The 16,912-nt window shown below is 36.6% G+C and overlaps 1 long non-coding RNA gene across 1 annotated transcript; it reads left to right on the forward strand.

Annotated features, from left to right (window-relative positions):
* Nucleotides 1–466: 466 nt before the first annotated feature.
* On the forward strand, nucleotides 467–16,350 carry LOC123384778. The gene is made up of 3 exons (XR_006596313.1): nucleotides 467–1,874; nucleotides 4,369–4,528; nucleotides 16,198–16,350. It is a non-coding gene; the product is annotated as an uncharacterized LOC123384778 (long non-coding RNA).
* Nucleotides 16,351–16,912: the final 562 nt, after the last annotated feature.

The raw sequence follows: 16,912 nt of genomic DNA on the forward strand, positions 1-16,912 counted from the left end.
GGCTCTGGAGCCAGTATCTCCCGCCAGAGCTCCCTCGAGTGTGTGGTGCGCAGGGCATTGCGGCTGCGCACAGAGCGTGCCCCTTGAGGGCCTGGCTCTGATGGCTGCCGGGTGGGAGCTTACGGTCCTGGGTCCCCGGGGGCTGTAACCATCAGAGAAATCATTCTGGGCAGGCTACCACCCCACCTCCCCACCCCACATTGCACAGACTGACATACCCCAATCTTTCCGTAAAAAAAGTCCTATTTGCTTATCCAGGAGCTTATGCCTGAGAGGCGGACTTAAGGTTTGACTCACTGGTAAACACCTGCAAATCTTTGTGTTCTCGTGCTCTCAGGAAACGCTAGGCTGGTGCCCCCCGTCTTTGTCTCTCCTGCCGCCTTGCTACAGCTTACCAGTATGTCCCAGACAGGAGCTTATACACTCATCCGGAGCCCCGAGGTCTGTGACTGTTGCCCAGGGGACAACTCTGTTGCCCGGCACTGGTGGTTCGCAGGGTTCCAGTCCCACTGGACTGTCTATATCGGCCTACTGTAAAAGGTGCTGCCTGAGGATCTGGCTCCCAGTCAGCCTGACTCTAGGTGCTGAGATCCTCCCCATTGGCACACTGACAGGCTTTGGTACATTCTCAACTCCTGGAAGCTATTAAAAATAAAATGGGCTGCTCCGACAATCACAGGGGTTTGAGAGACAACCAAGAGCTAGGGCAAGGTTGAACAGTAATGTTCATCTCTTACATGAGGCCACCACTTCCACACGGGAAGACGTGGACATTTTATCTAATGCCTAGAAACCAACACAGTCAAGCCAAATGAAGAGAGAGAGAAATATGTTCCAACAGAAAGAATAAAGTAAGATCTTAGAAAGATCTCTTCCTCATGAGGATAGGCTACTAGGGACAGAAAAATGTATCAATAGTCACCTGGAAATTTCAATAAAACCATTTAGTGATTTTTATTTTTCTAACACCCGTAAGCTGACTGAATCCTCTCCTCATTGATGCCATCTCCATCTCTGTGTTCCTGAATGTGTAGATGTATAGATGACTGGGTTTAGAAAAGGAGTTAAAGCTACATCAAATATGGCTAGAAATTCATCCAGATGTGTTGAAGGAGAGGGCCACACATAGAAAAAAATCAGTAGGCAAAAAATAAAATCAGGACAGTACAATGAGCTCATGAGAGAGTAAAGGGAGCCTTGGCTGAACCTCCAGAGGTGGCCAAGATGAAGATGTAAAAGGATGAGCAAGAAGAAAGCAACCAAGGAAACAAACCTACGATTAGCAGTGCCTGTGAACTTCAGTTATAAGTGTCTGTGAAGGCAAGTTTGATGAGCCAAGGTATGTCACAGTAAAAGCTGGTCTAATACATTAAGGGCTACAGACAGGCAAGTTTACCACAGAAGCCAATTGGCCCAATGAGTGAATGAGACCAATGGTCTAGGCAACCACTAAAATCAAAATGCACGTTCATGGGTAGAGAGGCTTACATATGGCCCTATAGCTGTCAAAGGCCATGGCTATGAGCAGCACATCTTGTTGCCTTCAAAACGGCATGGCTAAAGAAGACCCAAGCTGTATAGTCCCCAAAGGAGATGACTTTCCATTTCTTAAAAAGATCACAAATCATCCTGGGTACTGCAATGGAGCAAGATATCAGATCAGTGATGGAGAAATTGGCTAAGAGAAAACACATGGGAAAATGTAAGTAAGGGTCAGGGGTCACAGTAACCATTATGAGGACATTTCCCATTAGATACAAAAGAGAAGGAAAGAAAAAAAGAAAAAATAAGCTGGATCTCCTTGGAATTGGAGAGTTTCAGGAACGCAAGCTCCGACACCACAGAGTGGTTGGCTCTATCCACTGGCTCATATGGTAGGTTCACTCTAAACCTTCGTTACCTTAAGAAAGAAAATGACACAATTTTGGAAGGAAGAAAATGAAATAATTCATATTAATACTATTACATTTTATATACTACCCTCTATGGAAAAGTATATACATTTTAGAAGTCAAATATTACCTGAGCATTTCACAAAAATCAAATAATTCTTTTGGATTATGTAGTTACATATGACAGTAACTGAGTTGCCAAATTGCCTTGCTAACACAGGGAATGGTGCCTAGGAAAATTTATTTAAATGACAAGTCTTTCATACCCTATATAAATTACTTTTTCTGATCACTTTTTGGGGGCAGCAGCTAACTCAAATGTAGGCGTTTAAGCAACTAGGAGTTTTGACAGTATAAAATGCCAAATAAATTTGGAACATCTGGTGCTATCCAAGTATAATGAGCCTAAATGAGATACATCGGAAGGAAGAAATGGACAAGGAAACTGGAGAAATAGGGAGTCTGGAAATGAGTCCAATAATCTAAAAAAGGAAAAGAAGCAAAGCAAAGAGCTGCATACCAGAAGAAAGTAACATGTATATGGTTTGGTCTTCAAAGTTTCAAAGACAAGATTTGATCCTGGTTGAATACACAAAACCAGAGAAAGATATCCAATTGCCCCTGAAAGAATAATACTTGGTCATTTTTTGTTCTGAGCAAAGTAAGAATAATTTCAAACAATTTAGAATTAAACAACAAAAACATCCCATGTTAATATTTGTGGAACACAGAGCAGTATCTAGGGGAAATAACTTCAAATATATTAATTAATATATAAGAAAGATTCACAACAAATAAATTAAGAATTAATTTTTTAGTTATCCTGTGCTGATAGAGTAATTCCTGAAGTACAATTCCTACAAAGAAAAAAAGGATAAATGCTTCATTATTTTTCTTTATTTACTAGACGATAGAATAATATATTGATTAAATAATAATTCTCATCTCAGGATGGTAGGATTATGAATGAATTTTTATTTCACGTATACCTTTATTTATGAGATATTTTTAAATGAAAAATGTCTAACCTTAAAACCATGTAAAAAAAAAAAGCATTCCTTTTGAAAAAGCAATCAGGCAATAAAGATATCTTTGCAACTCAGTAAAATTCCTCTCCTCTTCTGAAGTATTAAAACTTCTGTATATACATTTAAAAAAATTTAAGACTTCTCATGAAATCTGAAACTGAGGTCGTTCCTGGAGGTTTTTTATGAAAGAATCTCCTACTAAAGTTAAGACCTCTGTTTTATGTCATTTTCAAAAAGATAGCCCCTCTTGTGTGGGGGCATTGGGTCAATATTCACTCAGAGGAATGAACAGCACTTCCTGAATCACCATTGCCTTTTTCTACAGAACCTGGATTTTCCCCTAGAGATTTCCTATCCACACATACGCAACACTGACAATACTCAGAGGTTATAAAACCTGACAAATCACAGCTTGAGGTGAAAAAGCTTTAGGACTGAAAAATATCAAGAGGAATTAGAAATGAAAGATGAATGCAATTATATTCATTTATTTTATAGCTAAATTATAATTGGAAAAAATAAATAGTAATATGTTTTAAAATCTGAAGACTGATTATAACCATTAGCAGTATCATAATGTTGACCTGTGTTACATTAAGAATATCCTTTTTCAATGAGATGTTAAATTTAATAAGCTAATGAAGGAATGACTTTTCAGAAAAGGTAATAGGGAAGTTTTTCATTTTCAATTTCAAACCTGTGCTTCACTTTCTAGAATGCTTTTATTTAGAGGACAGAGGTGTTAGGAAGATTGTTGGTATGTTGTTTTCCTTTCCCAGACAGGACTGACAAAACTTAACTAACATAGTCCAGCTCCTGGAAGAACAACAAAGTTCATTCTATATAGCATCTTATAAAGTTTGTATAAGTAATTTAGCTAATAGTACATATGAAAATGTTTCTCATTCTCAAAATAATTTGATTTTAGAGAAGTATATGGGAACCAGCTAGGTCCTCATTTTTCCACCAACTTTTTATTTTGAAAATGTTCAAATCTATAGGAAAGTAACCAGAATAATCCAGTGAATACCATCTCTATGGGCTGAATTGCATCCCTCCAAAATTTATGTATTGGAGACTTAACCCCTAGTACATCAGAATGTGGTTATTTTTGAAGATAGAGTTTTAATTAGCGGGAGGGTGGAAAAAATAAGATAAAAACAGAGAGAGAGCAAACCATAAAAGACTCTTAAATACAGAGAACAAACTGAGGGTTGATGGGGGGGGAGGGAATAGGTGATGGGCATTAAGGAGGGCACTTGTTGGGATGAGCACTGGGTGTTATATGTAAGTGATGAATCACTGGGTTCTACTCCTGAAGGCAAGACTAGGAAATACTGTATTTTAGCTAACTTGAGAATAAATAAATAAATTAATTAATTAATGAGCAAGTTAAGAGAAGGCTATTGGGATGGGCCCTAATCCAATCTGACTGGTATCTTTATAAGAGGCAATTTGGACCCACAAAGACACCAAAGGTGTAAATGCACAGAAGGACAACCACGGGAAGAGGCATAAAGGAGGCAGCCATCTACAAGCCAAAAAGAGAGGCCTCAGATGAAACTCACCCTGCTGACACCTTGATCTTGCACTTCAGCCTCCAGAACTGTGAGAAAATAGATCCTTGTTGTTTAAGCCATCCACTCTGTGTTTTTTTATTATGGTAGCTCTAGTGAACTCCTTATTTACTTTTCATAGAGAACTAATCGTTAATATCTTGCTACATTTGCATACTGTCTCTCTCTCTCTCTCTCTCTCTCTCTCTCTCCACACACACACACACACACACACACACACACACACACACACAGACACATTTATATATATATATAATATATACATATATATAACCACATGTTTGGCAGAGCCAGAGGAAGGGATGAACCATTTGAGTATTAATCACAGGCATCATGATACTTTTCTCTAAATACATCAGCGGGCACTTCCCAAGGATTATTATATTTTCTCATATAACCACATCACAGATTTCACATTCTGGAAATATAGATGTGGGGCACCTGGGTAGCTCAGTCAGTTAAGCGTCCATCTCTTGAATTCGGCTCAGGTCATGATCTCACGGTTTGTGAGTTCAAGCCCCACATCAGGCTCTACGGTAACGGGTGCTGAGGCTGCTTGGGATTCTCTCTGTCCCTCTCTCTGCCCCTTCCCTGCTTGAGTACATGTGCATGCGCACGCTCTCTCTCTCTCAAAAATAAACTTGAAAATATTTTAAAAAGGAAATATAAATGTAACATAACATATTTATTAAATATACTGTTATATTTAAATATTCCCATTTGCCCTAACATAGCTAGGTTTTTTTGTTGTTGTTTTCTCTAACCCAAAATTTAATCAAAGCACACACACTACATGTAGTTGCCCCATCTCTTTAATCTAGGATTGTTAGTTTGTTTTTTGGGGGGAGATGGGTTTTTTTTGTTTTTTAGGTCTTTTATGACCTCAATCTTTTAAAAGAGCAGTTGTTTTGGAAAATACCTCTCAGTTTGAATTTGTCTGATGGTTTGTTCATAATTAGATTCAGGATAAACATTTCAGGCAGGAATACCACTCATGTGATATGTCCTTCTCAATTTGTCACATGAGGAAGCTTGTATCAGTTTGTCCTATTATTGAGGATGTTAAATTTGACTATTTGGTTAAAATTATGTCTTCCGAATTTCATCATTGAGAAATATTCTTTTATCTTTGTAAATGATAAGCTTTCTTTTGTCTGATAATTTGACACTAGGTGACTATCATGTTCCCCAGTAATCTTTCACTCGTAGGTTTTAGCTCATTGATGGTTGTTGTCAGAATAAATTATTATGATGGTGGTTATAATATGATGATTAAACACTCTGGTTTCTCTTCAAATTGTATGATTATTGAAATATATATCATTAGTTGGAATTTTTCTTCAAAAAAGACTCTCTTTCCCTCTTTCCCTTTAATTTTTTTTTTTCCTGCCAGAGGGGAGTCATGAATTTTTTACTTTATTTTATTTATTTTTTAAATTGAAGTATAATTAACATACAAGTTATATTAGTTTCAGGTGTACAACATATTGATTCAACAATTCCATCCATGACTCAGTGCTCACCGTGACAAATGTAGCCACCATCTGTCACATAACAACATTATCACAGTATTACTGACTACACTCCCTATGCTGTATTTTCAACTCCATGACTTACTTATTTTGTAACTAGAAGTTTGTATATCTTAATTCCCTTGACTTGAATTTATTTTATTCACTTTTTCTGATATATTTCTGTCACTATTCATTTGGATGTTCAAATCGTCCCAAATTTCACAAGCAAGAGTGTTTTCAAGTTGACTCCTCCTAGCTCCTTGGTTTTTGAGCATGACTTTGTTTTCTGGCATAAGAAGATATTTGTTTAAACCAAAACGCAGTAAAAGACAAACTTACCCATTTTGTTGTTAAGTCTCTGAGGGTATATTTTAATCTAGAAGAGTTCCCTTCTCTTTACTCTAAAATCCTATTGACATATTGAAGAATCTGATCTAGTTGCTATAGTTTTCCACCTTCTAGATTTTGTCTAATTGTTTCCTCATGATATCATTCAACTTTCTTTATCACGTGTATTTCTATAACGTGAGCAAGAGATGGAAAGATTTCATTAGCTACAGGGTAAATATCTTTGGCAAGTGCATTTTATAAGTCTTACTATACTTTATATTATTTCACATTAGGAGCCATATAATATTTAGTTGCCCTACTATTAAATTTAATAGACACCCTATTATTAAATTGAGATGTAATTTCATCATCTGTGTGTATAATAAAATGTTTTTACCACATTCACAAAACTCATGTTTTATTTTTTATTCAAATAAGAGATTATTACCTAATGATTGTAAATGAGATTTTATTGATTCCAATAAATGTAGTTAATAGCTTCTTCAGGCTATATCTTTAAATATCAGAAAATTGCAAGTAGAGTAAAATATCAACACATTTCAAAACTTAGATTCTAAAATTGGCATTTTCCTTTGTGGCCTCACCAATTCTACAACTAGAGATATTCTACAGTCACTTGTCAAGTTCATAAATATGATATAGAAGGATATTCAAAACAGGAATATTTATAGTCACAAAAATGTAAAAACAACCAACGATTCATTCTCAGGCACCTGGGTGACTCATTCGGCTGAGTGGCCGATTCTTGATTTCAGCTCAGGTTGTGACTCTGTGTCAGTCTCTGTGCTGAATGTGGAGCCAGTTTGGGATTCTCTCAATCTCTTTCTCTCTCTCTCTCTCTCTCCCTCTCCCTCCCTCTCTGCCTCTCTCTCCTGCCCATGTTCTCTCTCTAAAATTAAATTAAAATAAAATAAAATAAAATAAAATAAATAAAACAATAAAATAAAAAAATATATATAAATATATACCTTTTTTTAAAAAAATAGAGGATTTGCTCAATTTACTGTGGAACATTTAAAATATAAATACTATGAAGGCATTAAAGTCCATTAAGTAGATCTCTTCGTATGCATACAGAATCCTGGGCAAGATTTATTTAGAAAAGAAAGCAAGTTTCAGAACCCTTTATATAGTGTAATTCCATTTATGTTTAAAAAGTTTTTAAATAACTCATTAAATAATTAGAGAATATTTGAAAACATACACAATGAACTTTTACCTAACAAGAAAATGTTAGGTAATAACTTTGATAAGGTTAAACGAGGATTTCTTTTTTAAAAATATCTATTTTAGGGTGCCTGGGTGACTCAGTGGGTTAAGTGTCCAAATTCGGCTCAGGTCATGATCTCACAGTTCATGGGTTGGAACCCTGTGTCGGGCTCTGCACTGACAGCTCAGAGCCTAGAGCCTGCTTTGGATTCTGTGTCTCCCTGTCTCTCTGCCCCTCTGCCTCTCGCGATCTGTCTCTCTCTCTCTCAAAAATAAATAGACATTACAATGAATAAATAAAAATATCCATTTTAGGGGCATCTGGGTGGTTCAGTTAAACATTGGACTTCGGCTCAAGTCATGATCTTATGGTTCATGATTTCAAGCCCCCATATAGAGCTCCACATTAGCAATGTGGAGCCTGCTTGGGATTCTCGCTCTCTCCTCGCTCTCTGACCCTCCCCCTCTTGTGCTTTCTCTCTCTCAAAATTAATTTAAAAACTTTAAAAATAAATAAAACTAAAACTATCCATTTTGAATAAAGATTTATTCAGGTTGACTTACTTCTGACTCTTTAAATTTTTCTGGATTACTTTTCAAGTATATATTGCATCAAGTCTCTATATCTAACACTCCTCAAATTTGTAAGAATAAAAGACTGTCTTTTGCAGAAGTCAATACTATTTATTCAGTATAAGAAAAGCAAACAAGTTGTGTTGGGTTTATATGTGAGCAGGCCAACCTTAGGGCACTCTCTGGCTAGTCTATCTAACCACAAATATGACTTCAAAGCTGAAGATTGACCAAAGATCCCTGATCTTGTTACAGAAAAACTGAAGCCAGCAGAAATCAAAATTTATAGATGTGAAAACCTGGATTTCACAAAAATAAAAATCACAATAATAACAACCAGAGCAAATACTGGGAAACAATTCTCTTGATAAATAGAAGAGTAAATAAGCAGACCACCATAACCAAATGATTGTACTTCCTTAGATTTGAATTGAATGACCACCGCCAGCAACAACAACAAAATTAGTTAAATTAGTAGCATACCTCTAGCTAAAGGAAGGTTCTGATTTCAAACAAACAAACAAACAAACAAACAAACAGAACCATTATCTACAGAAAGGATATATATACACAGAGAGAGAGAGACTGACAATTCTGATTTCAAGAGAATACGCTTTCCAGTTTGTACATTCTTGTAAATGACATGTTCTGCTAGCCTGCAGGAACTACTAGCTCTTTATATTTCCCAGCAATGGTCTGTCCCTTTCTCTTTGGGAAGCACTTAATGAGCCATGTACTCCTGGAAGTGAAAAGAGAGCACACAAGGGCTCTGGTTCTGCTGACAGAGTCATTTCCACTGCTCCTGATGGTTTTTGGGTTTCACATTGTATTCACTTCACCTTTAATTACAGAAAGTGAGACTAGTTTCTTTGTTTCCCTTTGATTTTGGTCATCTTCTCCAAATTAACTTGAGGCTCTGTCTCTCAAATAGGAAGTTAACATTCATTCAAGTCAAGAACGTGGGAGTAAGCTTTTTTTTTTCCTCCCCTTACAGATATTCTTGAGCTATTCAGCAAAACCTGTACCCACATTCAAAGCCTGTTGATTTAATTATATAGTTAAAAAAAATTAACAGCTAAGTAATCGCTGGTCACCTTCAGATATGGCTAACAAAGCCATCTTTCTTGCTCATAGATGTGATCCTTCAAGCTAGCAATGGACAAAACTGAACCCTCCTTTTATATCAGATCAATTGCACAGACGCCCAATGCCCCCAAGCTTTCCAAGAACTGTAATGTTCAAGGACACTGCAATGACTCAGGCCACCTCCTGGCACTTCCCCAAAGAAATTTTGCTAAGCATCTCTCCTCTCAGATTTCAGGACACAACTGGAAAGTCACCTAACAAACATTCCCTCCATCCATATTCATGTAAGTTCTCTGTGGTCTAATTTAATAGAATTCATCTCCCTATTCAATCTAATTTTAACACAAAAACAAATACATTTCTACTTCAAGTAAAGGAAGGATAATATGCCTATGCTTTGCTTATCTCCGTGGGCTATTGCATTGTATTCTATCATAAGGAAACTAGTCTTTTGGGGAATACATAGAAATTATAATGGAGCAATTAGACAGCTCAATAAAATAGAAAGGAATTTAATTCAATCAACAGAACAAGGAGAATAATCACATTAAATACAGTACTAGTGTATAGTGTGTGGAATATTATCCCAGTAATTACAAGCCTCTTGATACACCACAAAGCACATTCAAGTTAAGATACTTTAGCTCAGCTAACTGATCTGCAAGAAATGTATGAAACAAACATTCCTTAGGTCATTTCTATTTTAACCTCATAAAAATCTATATTTCTACTTTACTTTCTTTCTGTCTTCCCTGGTAGCTCACTGTGTAACTTCTAATAAAATGCCTCCTATTCTCAGAACCCTTCCAAAATGTGCCTTTCTAAAGCAAATATCTCAGATGGCACAACTAGTGACTGATTTTCCTTTTATCTATCCCCTCTTCACCCTGCACAATGACCCCATTAACTGTATTTATCCTTACAAAACTCATCTCCCTGGTTGCTTTGTCTCTCAAGTCCTTGTTTTCTCCCTAATCCATTTGTTGCTGTTCTATCTTCATTGGCTTCCCTTGTAGGTTTTATCCCAAAAGGAGCATCTTCTTCCTGTGGGCCTGACCTTGGTCATCACATAGTCACCTTGTGTGTGAGTGAAACACCAACCAAATTTCAAACCCCAACCCATCTGCTTTCCCCCATCCTTGATTCTCATTCTCAGCTATTTCTAATTATAAATCTTAAAATCATCTGGAACCGAACATATCCCAAATGGAGCTCCACATTTGATCCTCCCTCCCATTCTAGCACATTCTACCACAGAGTCAAGAAGACCCAAATCTTTATGATCATGATTGAGATCTTGCTCTTGAAACCTCTACACCCAAAGGTTGGATGATTCTATTCGAGTTATCTCTCTTTGCTCCTGCTTCATCTACACTATCTCCTTTGTTCTCTTGGTTTCATAAAACCTGTTGAAAACTCTACTATGATAATTTTTAAATTAATCCATCAAATTTGAGATTTTTATTCTTAAATTTCTTTTTTTTTTTAATTTTTTTTTTCAACGTTTATTTTTTTGGGGACAGAGAGAGACAGAGCATGAACGGGGGAGGGGCAGAGAGAGAGGGAGACACAAAATCAGAAACAGGCTCCAGGCTCCGAGCCATCAGCCCAGAGCCTGACGCGGGGCTCGAACTCCCGGATCGCGAGATCGTGACCTGGCTGAAGTCGGACGCTTAACCGACTGCACCACCCAGGCGCCCCTTAAATTTCTAAATCTACTATCCAATACTCTAGCATTTTTATTTGAGCCCTAACTTCTTGACTTAACTCTAAGGTTTGGCTCTCTAATTATTTTTTAATTTACAATAAAAATAATTTCAAATATGCAGTCTTATTTGCATTTAAAATGGATGTGAGGGGCACCTGGGTAGCTTAGTTGGTTAAGAGTCTGACTTCGCCCCAGGTCATGATCTCACGGTTCATGGGTTTGAGCCCTGCATCGGGCTCTGTGCTGACAGCTTGGAGCCTGGAGCCTGCTTCAGATCAGATTCTGTGTCTCCCTCTCTCTCTGCCCCTCCCCTGCTCACGCTCTGTCTCTCTGTGTCTCTCAAAAATAAGTAAACGTTTTAAAAATTTTAATTAAAATTGATGTGAAAAAAACAATTTTTTAATGCTTGTATTTTATTATAAAAACAAAAATAGTTTTAGATTTGAAAAAGAACGACTATACTTTCGGGAATCATTTCTATAGTTTGTTACTAGATTTGAAAAAGAGCAAGGGCTGAAACAACTATTTTATTTATGTACATAGATGAAATAAAAAATAAGTGCTATTTATTTTAGCCAATTGATATTTGTCCTATGAGCTTTGAATGTTTTTATAATGTCTTTATGTACAATGTAAACTCCACAAAAGGAAGTGCTTTATCTCCGGCAACTACCTAAGTGCCAGGCATTTAGTAGACACTCAATAAATATTTGCTTCCTCAATAATTATAAATTTCAACAGCTATGAGTGGAATTAAAGTGTACAGTAATTTTCCCTTCTATTTCTCCATGTACTCAGTTTCTATTACCACTTTCGCAATTTCTTTTGTATTTTATCGGAAGTATTATAAGCCCAACTAAGTATGTGTCCATTTACGTAGATAGGCAGATATATGTGTGTTTGTGTTTGTGTGTGTGTGTGTGTGTGTGTGTGTGTGTGTGTACACACTATAACCATCCTTTTTCTTGTCTCAAATGGGAACGATCTATACACATTTCCCTTATCTTACCTTTTGTATTTAAATATTTTGGTGGTCATTCATATTAATTTTTGGAAAACTCTCTTCTTTATAAAGATCACATAGTATTCCTAGAATTAACACATACTCAATTTATTCGGCCAGCCTGTTATTGGGGGCATTTAGACTACCAGGGTTTTGTGATTTTTAAACAATGTTGCAATAAATATTCTTGCATGGATATCATTACTCATATGTGTGAGTATCTGGAAGATAAAGTCTTAGAATTGGAATTTCTGGATCAGAGTAAATGCATTTAAAATGCTAATCATCTGTGTACCTGGGTGGCTCTGTCAGTTAAGTGTCCAACTCTTGATTTTGGCTCAGGGCTTGTTCCCATGCTTTCATGGATTCAAGCCCTGCATCAGGCTCTGTGCTGACAGTGCAGAGCTTGCTTGGGAGTCTCTCTCTTACCCTCCCCTGCTTGCTCTCTCTCTCAATCTCTCTCTCTCTCTCTCTCTCTCTCTCTCTCTCTCTCTCTCAAAATAAATAAACATTTTTTAAAAATAAAAAGGGGCGGCTGGGTGGCTCAGTTAGTTACGTGTCCTACTTCAGCTCAGATCATAATCTCATGGTTCATGGGTTCAGGCCCTGCATGGGGCTCTTTGCTGTCAGCACAGCCTGCTTCAGATCCTCTATCCCCACCTTTCTCTACCCCTCCCCAATTCATGTTCTGTCTCTGTCTCTCAAAAATAAATAAATGTTTTAAAAAATTATTAAAAAATAAAAATAAATAAATTATATCCTAATTTTTATTGGCAAATTTCCTTCTGTAGACATACCAATTTATACTTCCAACAAAGTATAAGAGCACCATTTTCCTTCATAGTGGCCAAAACAAGACCATGATTTTTTTTTGTTTCTTTTCTTCTTTTCATGTTTTCATCATTTGAGTATTTCTTTTTTTTTTAAGATTTTTTAAATGTTTTTTATTTATTTTGAGAGAGACAGAGAGAGGGATTGAGAGAGAGTGAGTGGGGGAGGGGCAGAGAGAGGGAGAGAGAATCCCAAGCAGGCTCTGCACCATCAGCTCAGAACCCAATGAGGGGTTCAATCCCATGAGCCCATGAGACCATGACCTGAGCTGAAATCAAGAGTTGGATGCTTAACAGACTGAGCCACCCTGAGTATTTCCTTTTTTATTTTAATTCCAGTGTAGTTAACATACAGTGTTATATTTATTTCAGATGTACAATATAGTGATTCAACAATTCTATGCATGACTCACTGCTTGTCATGATAAGTGTGTTCTTAATGTCCATCACCTATTTCACTCATCCCCTACCCACCTTCCCTCCAGTAACCACTAGTTTGTTCTCTATAGTTAAGAGTCTGATTTTTGGTTTCTTTCTTCTTTTATCCCTTTCTTTGTTTTGTTTATTAAATTTCACATACGAGTGAAATCATATGGTATTTGTCTTTCTCTTACTGACTTATTTCACTTAGCATTACACTCTAGATTCATCCATGTTGTTGCAAATACCAAGATTTTGTTTCTTTTTTATGGCTGAATGATATAAATTTGTTAAGATAATTTTCTTCTTTTTCCTGACACCAGAATAAAATTATATTATGCCCAAGCTCAAAAAAGAAAAAGAAAAAAGAAATGTAAATGAAATAAATATGTCTTATTAATTATCCTCATATTTTAAAAAACATTTGTATTGCCATTTCTATGAATTTCCAGGAACAGTACACACCATCAACTTATTTTCACTATTTTATATTCTATTATAATTTCAGTCATTACCTTTTTCTCACTTTCCCACCTTCTTGGCTTTGCATTTACAATCCTCTCTTCCTGAAATGCCTTTTACCAGCATTTCCTTATACCTTAAATCAGAATCTTAATTCTGTATGCATAGAATATCTCCAGGTGGTGGTGCCCTGGAGAAACTGGTCCCATATTATTTCTGGGTAGACAAACTGGGAGAACAGAAACAGAGATTAGATTTACTTGTCATTGCAACCATGTCGGTACTTTTGAGTTTTATACAAAGCATATACATAACCTATATGCCAGAAAATACAAGCATTAACACATACCTGTTAATAATTCACACCTTGTTTTTTAAGGTATAGCTTGAGTGTAATTTTGAACTGAATGTTATTTATCTTTACTACTATTAACACTCATGAAAATTAACTATATACTCATAATATATTCTTTGAATTCTGCCAACACTCTAGCACATTCCTTAATCAATGTAGGTACTCAAAAGCTGTTTAATTCATTTAGCAAACCTTTACTGAGCTGCTGTTCTGGGAAAGTATCTTGGTAATCACTGGCAACAGGATTTACAGTCACAATTCCTGCCCTTAGAGATCCCAGTTAATGATGAAGATAAACACAGAGATAAATAACTTTCATAGGTGCAATTGAGACATGCATAGAAAGAAAATAATAAACATGAAGCGATTATCTATCTCAGCAATTTCCAAAGACTGAGTCAAATAGCCCCTTCTCATGATGATTTTAGTTGGTCACCAAAAACATTTTTTTATTAGATAATGATTTATTGCAAAAAATATATTACAAAAACTAATAATTTGTGGAGATTAATTTGGTATGAGGTTAAAACAGACAGTTAATTTTAAGAAGTCAGTCACAGTAAAGAAAAATTAAGTAAATAAGAGTTTTGAGAGAGCAAAGCTCTTGGAACACTAGTGAGGCAGAGATAAGGATAAATGATGTTTGGCAACTATTGACCAATCAGATGTCAACCAGAAACATGCTGCACTGGTAATGATATCATAATTAAATTTGGAATATCTTCCCGTTTTTGCGGGTTTACTCTGGATCCAGGTTTATGTGCTTTAGAGTATCAATAGTCACAATATCCCAAAGACATGTATTTTCTTGAGGAAACAGAGACTAAGAGAAGTGAATTAAATGGTGCACACAAGTAAAAGTGTATTCTTTAATTTCAGTACAACTGTACCAAGTAGGTGGCTAGTATTGGAGGAGATGATAGCTAATTTTACTCATCTCATAAATCTTGGATTTGAATGGGGAAAAAAATCCTAGGTTAATAAATACCATTTATGAGAGATGCTATGAAAGGGGATTATGAGCACTTATGGCAGAACAATTAGGGGTGGGAGGTAAGGGTAGAGAAGACTTCCTTCTGAAGGTGATGTTAAATTTGGCTCTCACGAATAAAATAGGAGTTCCTGGGCATGGCACAAAGAAAACTTCAAGGGAAGTTCCTAAGGAAGGACATGAAAGAAGTCTAGTGTGGCTGGGTATAAAGAATTCCCCACAAACAGTGATGGAAGAATGTCTGTGTTTCCACGGTCCTGCCAAGAGTAGTTGTCAAAGTTTTGGATTTTTGCCAATCTCATGGGTCAGAAATGGTATCTTAAGATAGATTTAGTTTCCACTTCCCTTATTATGAACCTCTTTGCTTGCTTTCTTTTTTTTTTTTTAGAATTTTCTTTATTTGTTCTTATTTTGTATTTGAGAGAGAGTGCTTGAGTGGGAGAGAGGGGCAGAGGGGAGAGAGAGAGAGAGAGAGAGAGAGAGAGAATCTTTTTTTTTTTTAATTTTTTTTTTCAACGTTTATTTATTTTTGGGACAGAGAGAGACAGAGCATGAACGGGGGAGGGGCAGAGAGAGAGGGAGACACAGAATCGGAAACAGGCTCCAGGCTCTGAGCCATCAGCCCAGAGCCCGACGCGGGGCTCGAACTCACGGACCGCGAGATCGTGACCTGGCTGAAGTCGGAGGCTTAACTGGCTGCGCCACCCAGGCGCCCCGAGAGAGAGAGAATCTTAAGCAGGCTCCGTGATCAGCACAGAGCCCAATATGGGGTTCAATCCCAAGACTCTGAAATCATGATCTAAGCCAAATCCAAGAGTCCAATGCTCAACCTGCTGAGCCACCCAGGCGTCCCTATGAACCTCTTATTTTAAGCCTAAGAACAGTTTACATTTCTTTTCCTATAAACTATTATATTATTGACATATTTTATTTTTCTATATATTTTTCTATTTTCATCTTTTGTCTATGATGTGAGGTATTTATTTGTTTTCTAATTTGACACATACCTTTCAGTTTTATTATTTTAATTTGTGATGAGGAAAGTTTCAATTACATTTTAAGCCAAATAAATCTGTATTTTATGTGGTTTTGAGTTTAGTGTCATATTGAGGAGTATTATATAATCCCAGATTATAAATGTATTTTTCTGTGTCTTCTTTTGTATTTTTCTGATATCAAGTGCTTTGCTTGTTTTCAGATGTTTGCTAAATGTTTGCTAAATACATGATCATTGGGATTTATTTCGGCACAAAGTGTGAGGTATGGATACAATTAGATTTTTCTTGAATTATTTCCATTGTTGACTAATCTATCTTTTCCTAATTGATTTGAACACTACCTTTATCTAATACTTGATTCTTATAGCATTTGAGTACTTTATTGGACTTTTTTTTTTGATGTTTATTTATTTATTTTGAGAGAGAAAGAGAGAGAGCAAGCAGGGGAGGGGCAGAGAGAGAGAGAGAATCCCAAGCAGGCTCTACATTGTTAGCACAAAGCCCAACACTGGGCTCAATCCTAAGAACCATGAGATCATGACTTGAGCTGAAATCAAGAATGGGACACCCAGCTCACTGAGCCACCCAGTCACCCCTACTGGACTCTATTCTATTGTATTGATGAGGCTATATATTCATCCAGTAGTGATGTCATGATTTAATTACTATTGTTTAATTGTTTTATTACCTTTTTTTTTTTTTTTTTTTTGAGAAAGAGAGTGCAAACATGAGAGACGGGGGACAGAAAGAATGTTAAGCAAGCTCTATGCCTTGCACAGAGCCCAATGCGGGACTCGATCCCACAACACTGGGATCATGACCTAAGGCAAAATCAAGAGTCCTACGCCTAATTGAGCCACCCAGGCACCCCAGGAAGATATATTTGGGTTTTTTTTTAATTATTTATTTTGAGAG

Source organism: Felis catus, chromosome B1 (assembly GCF_018350175.1).
Source record: "Felis catus isolate Fca126 chromosome B1, F.catus_Fca126_mat1.0, whole genome shotgun sequence".
In the NCBI taxonomy this organism is placed as follows: Eukaryota; Metazoa; Chordata; class Mammalia; order Carnivora; family Felidae; genus Felis; species Felis catus.